General features: G+C 38.2%; 1 protein-coding gene across 7 annotated transcripts in view; it reads left to right on the top strand.

The window, feature by feature from the left end:
• Positions 1-12,710, top strand: part of SORBS2 (sorbin and SH3 domain containing 2) — a 325,081-nt gene that overhangs the window by 107,739 nt on the left and 204,632 nt on the right. For 2 of the 7 annotated variants that reach the window (XM_021075570.1, XM_021075581.1), the window contains exon 1: positions 7,876-8,441. The exons of 1 other annotated variant lie outside the window; for it this stretch is intronic. The gene's annotated coding sequence lies outside the window, so the exon portion shown is untranslated. Of the gene's footprint in view, positions 1-7,824; positions 8,442-12,710 lie in introns of those variants that run through there. 4 more of the 7 variants (XM_021075582.1, XM_021075580.1, XM_021075571.1 and 1 more) reach the window with 4 other exon arrangements.

The following is a 12,710-nucleotide window of genomic DNA, read 5'->3' as shown; positions in this document are numbered from 1 at the left end:
GGACAGACAGAACTTAAATCCACAAGCAAATATAACCAGCGCATGTAGTCTGTCTGTACCTGGGCCGCCCCAGCACCCTGTGTATAAGTAGAATCACTTTCAAAGTCCAGCTTAGAAGCCCTGAAGAAAAAGGTGACTTTCCTGAAAGGACCACCCTGAGCTGAGTCATGGCTGAAGACTCCTGGCTGATGCCTGGCAGAGGCAGCTTATTGCCTACCCATTCTCATTCGCCATTTCCCCCTCAATAACAGAATAATGACTACCTGGGGCCACAGTGCCCAGCTGAAAGATGATATTTTTGAGCCTCTCTGTAGCCAGGAATGGGCATTGACAGATTAGAAACAATGGGAGAGAGCTGTAGAAATGCTCTTTTCAAGAGCCAATTAATAATGCTATATGTCCATAAAAAAGAAGAGGCCTATTCAACTGGGAAATGTATGGGAAGTGTATCCCTTTGCCCTCTTTCCTTTCTTCTTGCCTGGAACAAGGACATGATGGCTGGAGTACAAGTAGCCATTCAAGACTATGAGGATGACTTGAGGACAGAAGCTATTGTCTAAAGATGAAAAGAGAGAAGGAACTAAAGTCTTGATAATCATGGGCTAATTGTCTATGAGCCCTTCTAAAAGCAAGAGGAAAATACACTGTCTAACTTAAGCACTGTGGTTTGCATTTTCTCCTATATGTGGCAAGTCTTAATTCTAATAAATACTGCAATAGAACGGTTTCTCATGTCTTACCAAAAATTTGAACAGTAACTTGAGTTTGTTTACAATGTTGAGGTTTTCACATATTATTTGATCCTCATAAAAGTCCTGTTAGGCAGTTAGACTGAGATACATTCATTTCACCCAATTTATGGCAGAAAACCCACCAAGTTCCCTTACATATCTTAGGCGTGGCTTATGTTATTCCCTTGGCTTGCAGACTTTTTTCTATGTCTTTCCCTCATTAAGGCCTCCATGGCTTTCAAAATACAGTTTAGGTATCAGCTCTTAGAAGAGTTTCCTTTATACCCTCTCAAGCCCACAGTAAAGGTGGTTGTGAAAGGATATTTTGTGCTAATTCAAACCCACAAGGACTGTTTACAAAGTTAACCTTCTTGATCAAAATTCTCTGATGTTGAAAATGTCCAGAAGAAGAACATTCTGCCCACCTGTCAGGTCAAGGTAACTATCCAACAATTAGGACCTGAGGCTTACTTTTGATAGTAGAGGAAATGAATGCTCTTTGGGATAGATTCAGTAAGATAATTGCCATTCGGGATTACAGTCCTACCCTGATAAAATGGAGCTCCCATCCAGTACTCTGCAAGCGCACACGGGTTGTTTATTTTTTCTAGCTGTGTATACTGTCACTGAGAGGCTTTTAACTATGCGTCTGCTAAGTCCAGTACATTTTGTCTCTTTGAGGTTTTTTTGTTTGTTTTCAACATTTTTCTCATTTGGTATTAGACACTGGGATTCCAAAACAGGTACCAAATCACGTATTGCTCAGACCTCATTTTTTGTTCATTTTGATGAATAAATCTCACTGAAAAACAATTATATCAGAGGTGCTTCTAAAGGGTAAAGGGCGACCCCCTCTAATTTTCATTCCTCTGAGATTTGCGCATTTGGCTGCTGAGCGCTCTGGCAGCTGCCTCTTCAGAGTTTACCGAGGCTGCCAAGTTTCACCTTGTACTTCATAATTCATTTCAGTGGCTCAGGTGAAACCAGCAGCATTTGTTTTAAAATGCCTCTTGCCCGGTGTTGTTTGCCGAGGCTGATGTGTTTCTTCACTAATTCAATAATGCAGTGACGGCAGAGCCGGGTGGTTTTCTGTGGGGTCAGGCACTGTGCCACATTGCCCCAGGGTACCTGGGAGCCACTGTTTCCATAGGAAACAATGGGAAGTGGAAAAGGTCCCTTGAGACACACTCTGTTAACTTGGTCCGAGTGCCTTTTAGAGAACAAAGCACAGCCCCTTGTTGGAGAGTAAAAGCCACCAGCCTCCTCTTTCTAGGCAGCTTTTTAAGCTTATCATTATGAGGTATAAACAATCAAATTCCTTGGAAGCAAGTGCAGCCTTTTCTATGTGGCTCAAAGAATCCATCATACTGTGGGCTTAATAAAAGCCCTGCACTTTTCTTTAGCTTGTGTTGGGGGGAGATATGGGCAAGCAAGATGTATGGGGCATGGGGCGGGGGCTGTTAACTAGGGCTGAGGGGCCTACAGGGCATGGATGAGTCATTGTAGGTCAGTTTTTTGTTTGCTTTTTGGCTAATGCCTCAATTTTTTCCCTACCTGGTACTGACACATAGTAATGGACATTTTCAGATGTCATTCTTGAAAGCCCTACAATTATAGGCATCTGTAAGCCCAGAACTTGATAAACCTGAAATGTTGAAAACAACGTTGTTATTATTGGCCAGTCAAGACCAAGTTCTCTTGATTTAGACCTGGTCAGGTCTTCTTTCTAAACCTCCTGTTACAGTTTCCTCTTCCTCCTGATCTAGAGGGGATACAGAATTTCTAGTGGGTACTTGTAGCTATTAATGGAATTTTCTTCTGTGGTCTCCATAGGATATTTTGTGTTCATAGATTTCACTTTAATTCAGCTTTTAAAAACAGTTTAATGCATTCGACATTTATATTCTTATCATTCGTCCTCTGGTGTTTTTGTTCTATGGTCATTTTCTCATTTGTCATTCATTCAATAAGTGGATTTCCACAAAGTCTTCACTCTGCTGAGTTTGTTTTGGTTTCAGGTACCTCTGATTTATCAAGGTCATTCTGGATACTTATCAGACTTCCTCAGAGGATATGAAGCCATTTGATAAATAGCCTGTGAGTCAGTTGGCTTCCCAGTATTTATTTCTCAGAGGATGGAATCTTAGAAGTAAATCCAATTTGCTTCACAGAGGTACCCCAAGCCCCTTTCTAATCCTCTCCAAGGTAGTTGTCACACTTCCCATCCTGGTGCCATTTAACCGCACATTTTTTCATGTTACTGCTAACATAACTAATTATATAAGACTTAGATCCTTTGGCATATTCTGTGTGTTGTTAGGAATTAGAAAATTCAGTGTAAGCTTTATAACAGTCTATGCTACCCCATTAAGCGAACCATGCTCAAGTTCTATCTATTCTCTAAGTTATACAAAGAGCTTCCTTGCTATACTAGGGGTTAGATCCCTTGGAATATTGACACCTAGCTGTGGAGGCTGTGGGGACAGGTGTGATTGGAGAATATACTGCTTCAATCAGCAGTGATCTTGCTGAATATTTACAGCAGTGAATGGCCCAAATTAAGAAGGATTTCAATATGAGGAACAAGGGATAAATGGCTCATGTCAGGATTCTGGGAAGTGGTAAATGTAGGCAAATAACAAACTTCTTTCAAGAAAGTACAAAATGTTTCTACTACTTTCTACCAAAGTAGCCTCTTCATAATATTCATCATCATCGTCTTAGACCATAACTTATCAACTTTAGTTTTAGCTTTGATAAACATGCCCTTATCAAGTACTCTTACCTAAAGGCTGTGTTTGTGCTGAACATTGCTTTGTTCTCATTTTATTTCATTTCCCCACACTTTTTATCTTGAAAACAAACAACTTCAAACTTACAGAAAAATGGAAAGAATAATAAAATAAATGGATAATATCCTTAACCTAAGATTCATCAGGTGTTATTATTTTGCCACATTTAGTGTTAGCCCTTGATAGATAGATAGTTACAAGGATAGATATAGGTTTATACAGATAAACCTATCATCTATCTATTTTTTTTCTTTTTTTTTTTTTAATTTTCCCACTGTACAGCAAGGGGGTCAGGTTATCCTTACATCATCTATCATCTATCTATTTTATAAAAGCTAAACTATATCATGAAAACACGATAAGACAAATACATTATTATGCATTACTATTTTTTCAGCTGAGTCATTTGAAAGCGAGTTGCAGAGCCTATAGCCATTTACCCTAAATACTTCAACAGGGGTTTCCTAAGAACAAAGAGATATATTTTAAAAACCATAATATAATGTAAAATGGAAACAACACTGCGATATAACATACAGTCATATTCAAATGGATTGTCTCCACAGTACAGTTTATGGCATCCTTTTCTTGATCCTGTGCCCAACCCAGGGTCACACATCGCTTGCAGTTTGTCTAGAGTCTCCTTTCATCTGCATCAGTTTATCGGCCTTTTTTTTTTTTTATGACATTCATTGCTTTAATTTTACAAGCAATACATGTTCATTGCAGACAACAATTTCTCAGCTTTTCTCTCAGCTTTTCTTTCATGATACTTGCTATTTTTAAAATAAAAGTAATATTATTATTATTATTTTGCTTTTTAGGGCCACACCCATGGCATATGGAAGTTCCCAGGCTAAGGTTCAAATAGGAGCTGTAGCTACTGGCCTACACCACAGCCACAGCAATGTGGGATTTGAGCCTCATCTGTGACCTACACCACAGCTCAGGGCAATGCTGGATCCTTAACCCACTGAACAGGGCCAGGGATTGAACCTGCATGCTCATGGATACTAGTTGGGTTCCATGGAACTTCAAAGTAATATTAATTTTGAAAGGCACTCTTGCTGACAATATTTTAATGGGATGTGATTTATGACCTTACCTTGTGTTTTAGAAAATCATTCTTCATATTACAGTGCGGTCGTATATACTTTCATGCTAAAAAACATTCTGAATAGGTAGTACATACTTTCATATTGAAAAATAATTTCATACCAAAAAAATTCTGAAACAAATTCTGCATAATAGAAAACCAGAACATTTAGTAATAAATTGCTGACTTCCCTTTTACATCAATGGATAACTTATTAACTTTTAATTCTGTAACAACTTAATTGTAATGCTTAAATATATAAACATTTTGAAAGTACTTTCATGGCCATTTTGTTTAATATTCTATACCAAGATAACGAACCTCAACAGAGAAAATAGGCAAGAGCTATGAACAGGAAATTTGTAGAAAAGATAAGCCAAAAGACCATTGAACATGAAGAGATGTTCGATTTTTTCAGTAATTAGAGAAATGCAAATTAGGACAATAATCAGTTACTACTTTACACCTACTTTATTGGTAAAACTTTGAAAACTAGATAATGCCAAGTGTCCCTATCATAGCTGATCAGACCAAGGATTAGAACCTGACTTAGGACAATCCAGGTATACAGCTGTTGGCAATTTACGAGCTATCTATCTGGCTCAGAAAGATGAGCTGGGAAAATCGTATTTGTTTCTTGGGAATCTGTATTTAACAAGTTGCTAAAGGGAGAATAAAACTCAGAGACATGCTGTAGAGCAGAGCCAGAGAGCCAGAGTGACAGTGATGGGCCACGGCAGCCAGAGTTATGAGAGGAGAGGCTTGGGGTAGGTGATGAAGCCAGAGCATGCAAAGAACACAGCCTCCCACAGAGTGATTTATAATGATTAACAGAGGTGCCGTGGGAGCAAAAAAAATCATCTCAGTTCCTGCCAGCTTTCCAGTTCCTAACCCTATGCAGCTTTGGATGTTTTCTAGTCCTCTTCCTCAGGAAAGTATAGTTGATGGTGCATTGGGGCAAGAAGGTACAAGACACCTTCTTGGACCTTCAAAATTCTAAAGGATAAGGATAGGGACTTCAAAGATTCTTAAACCTAGCCAAACAATCACACATGAGGGTAGAATAAAGATATTTTCAGACATATAATGAAAAAAAAAAAAAAAAAAAAACCACCCTGAAACCATAGATGAACTTTAGATGTTTCTTGATAACTTTTAAGAAACGCCAACATTTTGGAGTTTCCATTGTGGCTCAGCAGTAATGAACTCGACTAATATACATGAGGACATGGGTTTGATCCCTGGCCTCACTCAGTGGGTTGAGGATCCAGTGTAGCCATGTAGGTTGTAGGCAAGGCTCAGATTTGGCCTTGCTGTGGTTGTGGGGCTGGCCCACAGCTGCAGCTCCAATTCAACCCCTAGCCTGGGAACTTCCATATGCCATAGGTACAGCCATAAAAAGAAAAAAAAAAAGTGCCAACATTTAATCAAAATCACTTAAATTCTTCCGGAGTTATAATAAGTCAAAAATGCAAGGTATTAAAAAGATGAGTTAAAGCCCAGCTTTCACAGTATCCAATCATTCAATACCTGTCCACAGTGTTTTAGGTCCTCATTCAAATTATATTGAGAAATCAGAATATTCCAAGCATAAAAGGCAAATAAGACATGAACCAGGTTGGGTTTCAGGGAGCTGACAGAGCAGGACAGGATTCAGACAAGAAAGGAAAACTGCTAAAAATCCACGGTGCATGACAGGAGTGTAATAGTAGAAGCAGATTCCAGGTAGAGTGGAGGCACTGAGGAAGCCACTTGCAAATCCTGCCCCGGACTGGTCTATTTGAGCAAGGTGTTGAAAGATAGATTAGGAGGCAGATTGGGATGGAGGCAGAAGGTGCTGGGGGGATGGGATCTGGTCCAGAAGCTTTTAGGTGGCAGGGACATCTGCAGGGCAAGGAAGCAAGAAATGGGCTATCATTCAAAACTGCTGGAACATGGTGAGTGAAGAATAGAATACAAGGCTAAAGTTGAAGGCAGGAGCAAGTTCAGGAGCAGCAAATTCGAAACAACTTAAGGGAAGGTAACTTAAATCAGAGAAGACTTAAGAGCCCACCCACTTCTCTCCAGCAGATATGCTAACCTGAGCAGCTGCAAACCTACCAAATGTGAATAGGGTTGGAGAGGAAGGAAAATGAGATCCCCAAATCTGCATCCACAGGATTATATGCAGACTGAGCTTGGGGCATTGTTAAGGCAGGAGCCCTAATAGGGGTAGGGAAATGCAATATTTACAAAACAATAAATCAATGACTATCAGCATATGAAGGAAACATCTATGATTATAAGTCCAAAGTATGAATATGACTACATCAAGCAAGTTGCTAGAAACAAAAATAAATGGGATGATAACTTGGAAATATATCAAATAGAATACGACTGGTGACAGTATTAAAGGGTGGAGATTTTGCAGAAAGAATAAATGCTTAATGGTGAGTATTATGGGAAATTCCCTGAAGAGGTGAAATTTTAAGGGGATGGTGGGATGTGATCTGTCTCGCTGAGGAAGTAAAACCATTCCTGCACTGAAGTTGAGTTTTAAAGCAAAGGACTTTTAATTTGGTTTGGATTTTCCAGAGTATGTTAATCTTACAAATAAATTATAATTGAGTTAAAGAATAATTTTCTGCAGTAGGAAACAACAGGAATTTTTAAAGTTTTATTTTAAATCCTGTAACACATAAAAAGTATATTAAAATAATTAAATACATGGAATCATAGACAACAGCTTGTTAAAATAGCCTATCTGATTTGGTTATATTGGCCACATATAATGAGTCACAGGGCTTTGTTTCAGTTAAGTGGCTACAAGATTATCATTGAAAAACAGAAAATGTAACTGCCCAGCTTTGCCAATCTCCTTGACTCTCATTCTGTGATGTGACTGTAGAACCTGTTTTGACAATGGTTTCAATTCCTGTCTCTACAGTGATTTGCATGTTATTAACCTCGATAGACCCCAATTTATCTATTGAGAAGGGCTTCCCTTTTCTTGATTTCACATGAAGCACTGGCTCAGATAACGAAAGTTCCTTCTGAAAGCTAGAAAACTCAGAGCACTTGTACTATTGGCGAAATATTTAGAACGATAACAGAAGCTACCGTCCTCCAGAAATGATGAGTTTGATGAAAGAAATTAACAGGCTGTGTCGGTGTGCTGCACGTGATCAGCCATGCTTGCTAAGTCTGTCTGTTGGTTGTTGCTATGACTACGAAAAGCCAGTGGAACCCAATGAGCTGTCTGCAGCAGTGCTGGGAGGACCAGCCATTTTACTTATGGAAAACAGTGTGGCATATTATGCTGAGCTTTACCCTGGAAGGAGCATTTAAAAAAAAAAATCTATTGAGGGAAGAGAGAAGTAGTGGGCATGTTAGTAGACAATTAGTCGAGCCAAGCATGCCTACAAGCTGCCATCTGGACGAGCTGTTGACTGCCTTTCCTAGTAGCTGATTTGAGAACGTGGAATGCAGAGAGATAATGCTGCCTATCTGCTATCAGACAGCAGAAAAGGTTTTTGTCTTGGGAAGGCAAGCCTTCCCTGCAACATTATCTCAGCAGCCCTCTAGCTGCTTACCCTGAAAACTAGCGACCCCAAAGGAAGTGTTTCCGTCTGCGGATACGGGTCCTGTGCGTGGCTGTGGCATATGAGTGGCAGGTCTGAAGAAGCAGGTGTGTGTTCGTATGAGCACTGGACTGTAACGCAGGCGGACGCTCTCGGGTTTACCTGCTTCCTGTTAACAGATTGTTGGCTCCGAGAGCATCTGCCTGCACACTGAGGCCGCGGCTGAGAAGGAGGTCCCTGTGTATCCACTTGACTGATAGAGGTAAGCTTTTTTTGTCCTTTTTAAATCACAGCATAACAATAACTCTGAGCAGAACTTAATCTACACATGTATGTTTATTGTGTTATTTGGATTTACCAAAGCAAGACACACACACACAAACACACACAGATACACACAGCCACAAAATAGTGTCAGAAATATAGGGTTGTCTCAGTAAGTTCAGGTTCTAGAAATCGTATGATTTTCAAAAATTACAGATATGCCTTGGGCTTTAAATAAATATTTGCTCTTTTAACAAACCACGATAGCTTGTCCTTCTGGACAGCCTTCATAACCAGCAACCTTTCTCCCTCACAAACAATGGATTCTTTCATGCCCTGCACTTTGACACACATTAAGAAAACTACATGGAAAATCAGCAGCTCAAAAATTGTGAAGCCATTATTTATAAGCCTCATAAGTGAGGTTTTTAATTCTTAACGTACCTCTAAATATGTTTAAACTAAGGAATTCCGTTCCCTATGCAGGTAGAATAGTTGGTGGATCATGCCCTTGGTGGTTCTGAATGCAGAATGCTAGTGTGCTGTTTAATTTAGTTCGGGGTAGTTGTAAAGTGGTGTAGGTACTGGAAACAGCTCACAGGTCCTTCCAACGATCAGGCATGCCACGCTAGCCCAGAGCACAACACCCTCATTGTGCTCCCTGGCTTGGAATCCAAGGAAAGAATGGAAGTGAATGGCTGCATTGAGTTCAAGCACAGCTATAGTATGTGTCTGTAAAACTTCTTTTATTGCACAATTTTTCTCACAAGCAGATAGGTTTCAGAGATAGAGAGGGGAACCCAAAACACGACACTCCTCCTACAAATGTACTAATATTTGCAGTGGGTGTTTGCTGTCCATCACTACGTGACAGTAGCACAGACTTTGAATTGCAGTTGGAATTACCCCTTACCAAGTATTTCTTTGATTTATAGTCTCTTAGGAGCAGAGCTGTTCCTATGGATTGAAATTAGTCAGTCACATCAAAATCCCTGGTAAGAAAGTGACCAAAAAATGATTAAATTCTGTTTCAGCAACATTTCTGCTTTATGTAAATCAGTTCTATTGTTGGTCTACCAGAAACGTCACATCATTTACAATGCTCCTGAAAACATTTAAGGGAAAACATCATGTTCAAAACGTGAAAAAAAAAAATTCTCCGAGCTAAAGATGGAATCTACCATGAAACGTAAAATAAATAGTATTTGAGAGCTACTTCTAAGAAGTATACTTTTGTCATCCTTTTCCCCAAAATGTGGATGGCATAGGAGTCACCTTTTAATTTTAGGTATAATAACATAATTTTCATTGCTACAGAGCAGCACACATCACCTGTTTCACAAATACAGCAATGCCAATATGCCCTCAGGTAAGGGAGTTATAAAGCATAGGGAGAATATTTTCAAAACTTCTATTCTAAATGTCATCGATATCCAAGATAGAAAAATATTCCAAAAAACTCAAGATATAAGCAATCTCAGTCCAGAAAGTTACCTCCAAACATTTGATAATCAGAACTCTAAATAGGAATATGTCTATTTGTGCATGTGAGACATCGTACAGGGTAAAATAGTAAAGTGACAGAACTGCACTTCACTTACATCTACCTTTCAAAGGAAAGGTGGAGAAACAGACTTAGTTTTGAGTCAGATTTTGTAAATAAAAATATCAGCCAAGAAAGTGATTCTGCTATAGCAGAATGAAAGGTGAAGAGAAGTCTCTCTTTGATTTAATTCCTTTCAGAGCTTTGCATGGCAAAAGGAATTTTTAGAATTAATACAGTGAAAAGTTCTGCAGCAAGAAAATGATTTCATGTTAGTTTTTCTTGGGGGAGCTTTTAGAAGATCCAGGTATGGAAATACCTAAGGCTGTGTGCCCTGCTGCCTTTGTGGTGCACTGTGTGTGACGGGAAGAGTGACACACAAACTTTACACCTGTGCTTCCCCCCCGCCCCACATTAATAACCTCTTAAGGTGACATGCTATGATAGATTAGCACTGTAAATCCACTTCTGCATGGCACATCTACTTCGTTTTTAATGCAACAGTTTTGAGCACCAGTCACAGAGATACAGTCTCTATCCTTCAAGACATTTTTCCTTGGTTTTTATCTATTTAGGTACTCTTGTTTTCTGCCGCTTCCCAACTCACCTGCTACCAATAGCAAATACTTTGTAGTTTCTCAAACTCACTACAGCAAACTTGCAAAGCCACCCCCCTCTGTGTTTCTTCAGATCCCCCACAGTGGCAGCTACCTGCCATCAAAATCAGCTACAATGTCTCCCCAGACACTTCCCACCTACTTACACTACCTGCTTCGGCTACATCTGAATCTGTCTGTAGATCTGGCTACTGCACTGTAGCACATTTGTCTCTGCTCATGGGCTCCCAAGGTCTGACTGACTTCTGAACGTCGTGCTTTGTCCAGTGTCTAGCACTTGGCATTCAGACATTCACTGTTTTCCTCGGATTTCACTGTTTTCCTATTAGTTACCATAAATATATATAGGCTTGATCTTGAAATAGAGGTCCTATTATCTGTTATACTGCATTTGATCATAGAAATTCAAAACATTTAAAACCAGCAGTGAGGCTTTAACTTCCCTGGTATGAAAGTATAGCTTCAAGATCATGGTTTGATGAAAGCTATAAATGTCCTATAATATATCAGAATTTTCTGAAAGGAAACTTTACAGCATATAAGTTTTAAACAAAAACAGCTTGAAAGCTTTAGTATCTAGAGGATATTGTTTTTCTGTTTATAGCTATTATAGAATTTTCAGGGGAAAATACATACAGTAAATATCCCTGTTAGAAATGTAGTCTCAAATCAGGTCATTTAAAATTAATGTTGAATTGATGATGATTAGTAGTTGATTATAAAAAAGTTACTTATGGAATTGTTTTTCATACTAAAACCAGAGGAAAGCAGAGGTCATGAATTTGGAAGAGACCAAAAGATTTAAATAAAGCCTACAATGGCAGAATTTCTTTTGATTTTCTTAAATAAACCTGAAAGATTACTGGTAATAACTGGTTACACTATATTTCCCTATAATTTGAGCTCTTGGGAGACAGAGAGAACAGTATGTTAGTATCAGTCTTGATACAGATAGGCTTTCGGTTATTGATACTTCCAACATTTTTCCTCTACTAGATGGAATGATTATTATTTACTAAAGCCTAAATTTTTATGGCCTTTTCATGGAAAAATTATCACAATGTTGTAATAAAAAATAAGAATGTATGATTTAAGGATTAATAAATATATAATCCCTCATCTCTAATATATACATCTAAAAAAGCAAACGTTGGAATTAATTTGGTATGAACGTTGGTATGAATTTTTGTATGTAAGATAGTAAAGATTAGGAAATTTTAAAAATCCAAATGTTTGGAAATAGAGAGCAAAATATTGAGGAAACTACTTAAATTCCTATTTCTAGACATTTTTACACTATTTTCTAGCACTGAAGTTTATCATCAAAATAAGATGTGTAGCAACTCTTAAGTATTATCCTGTCCTTTAAAGGTTTATTTTGCTATCTTCCAGCTTATTTTAATGTATAGCATGCTAATTAAATAATAGCTAAAGTTGAAATTGGGTCTGTTCATCTTTAAGGCTAATCGTGTTTAATCAATTTTTTAATATTGCATATAGTAATTAGATTTCAGAAAAAACAAGATTCCATAGTATTTCTCCAACATTTTTAAGATTTTCTATTTCAAGTAAATTATAATAGTTTGAAGGCCTAAATTATATATACCTCTGCTGCCATTCAAATGAAATGAGTGTGTGCTTGTTGCATTTTATAATGGAGTAATTGTGCTATATAATTATATTAGATAATTTTTCTAAAGTTCCTCAAACTAATAATGTAATTATGGATGCCTATTAATTTCTAAATTATCTCTGCAAAGAATTATATGGAGATTTTAAAAATCTTTTATTTACATCGTTTCTGAAAAAGTTAGGTCGTTCATGTTTATCTACAAGGATACACTTCTCTAACTTTCTAGTTCTAAATACTGACAAATAAGAACCTCATTCCAGCTTAGGCTCAGCTAGGATCATCTTATTTGAATAAATGACAGAGAACCAAGAGAGAGTTATGGGTTTTGGCAACATGATATGTCCTTGTGGAAGGACACTTCACCCTAATCCTGAACAGAATTTTGCTGACTCGGAATTTTGGCCAAAAAGACAATGATTTACTCTTCCCCATCTGGTATATGCAGATCCAGTATTAATTCTGCACCTTTGAAAA

This window comes from Sus scrofa, chromosome 15, assembly GCF_000003025.6.
Source record: "Sus scrofa isolate TJ Tabasco breed Duroc chromosome 15, Sscrofa11.1, whole genome shotgun sequence".
Lineage (NCBI taxonomy): Eukaryota > Metazoa > Chordata > Mammalia > Artiodactyla > Suidae > Sus > Sus scrofa.
This window is presented reverse-complemented; position numbering and strand designations above follow the sequence as displayed.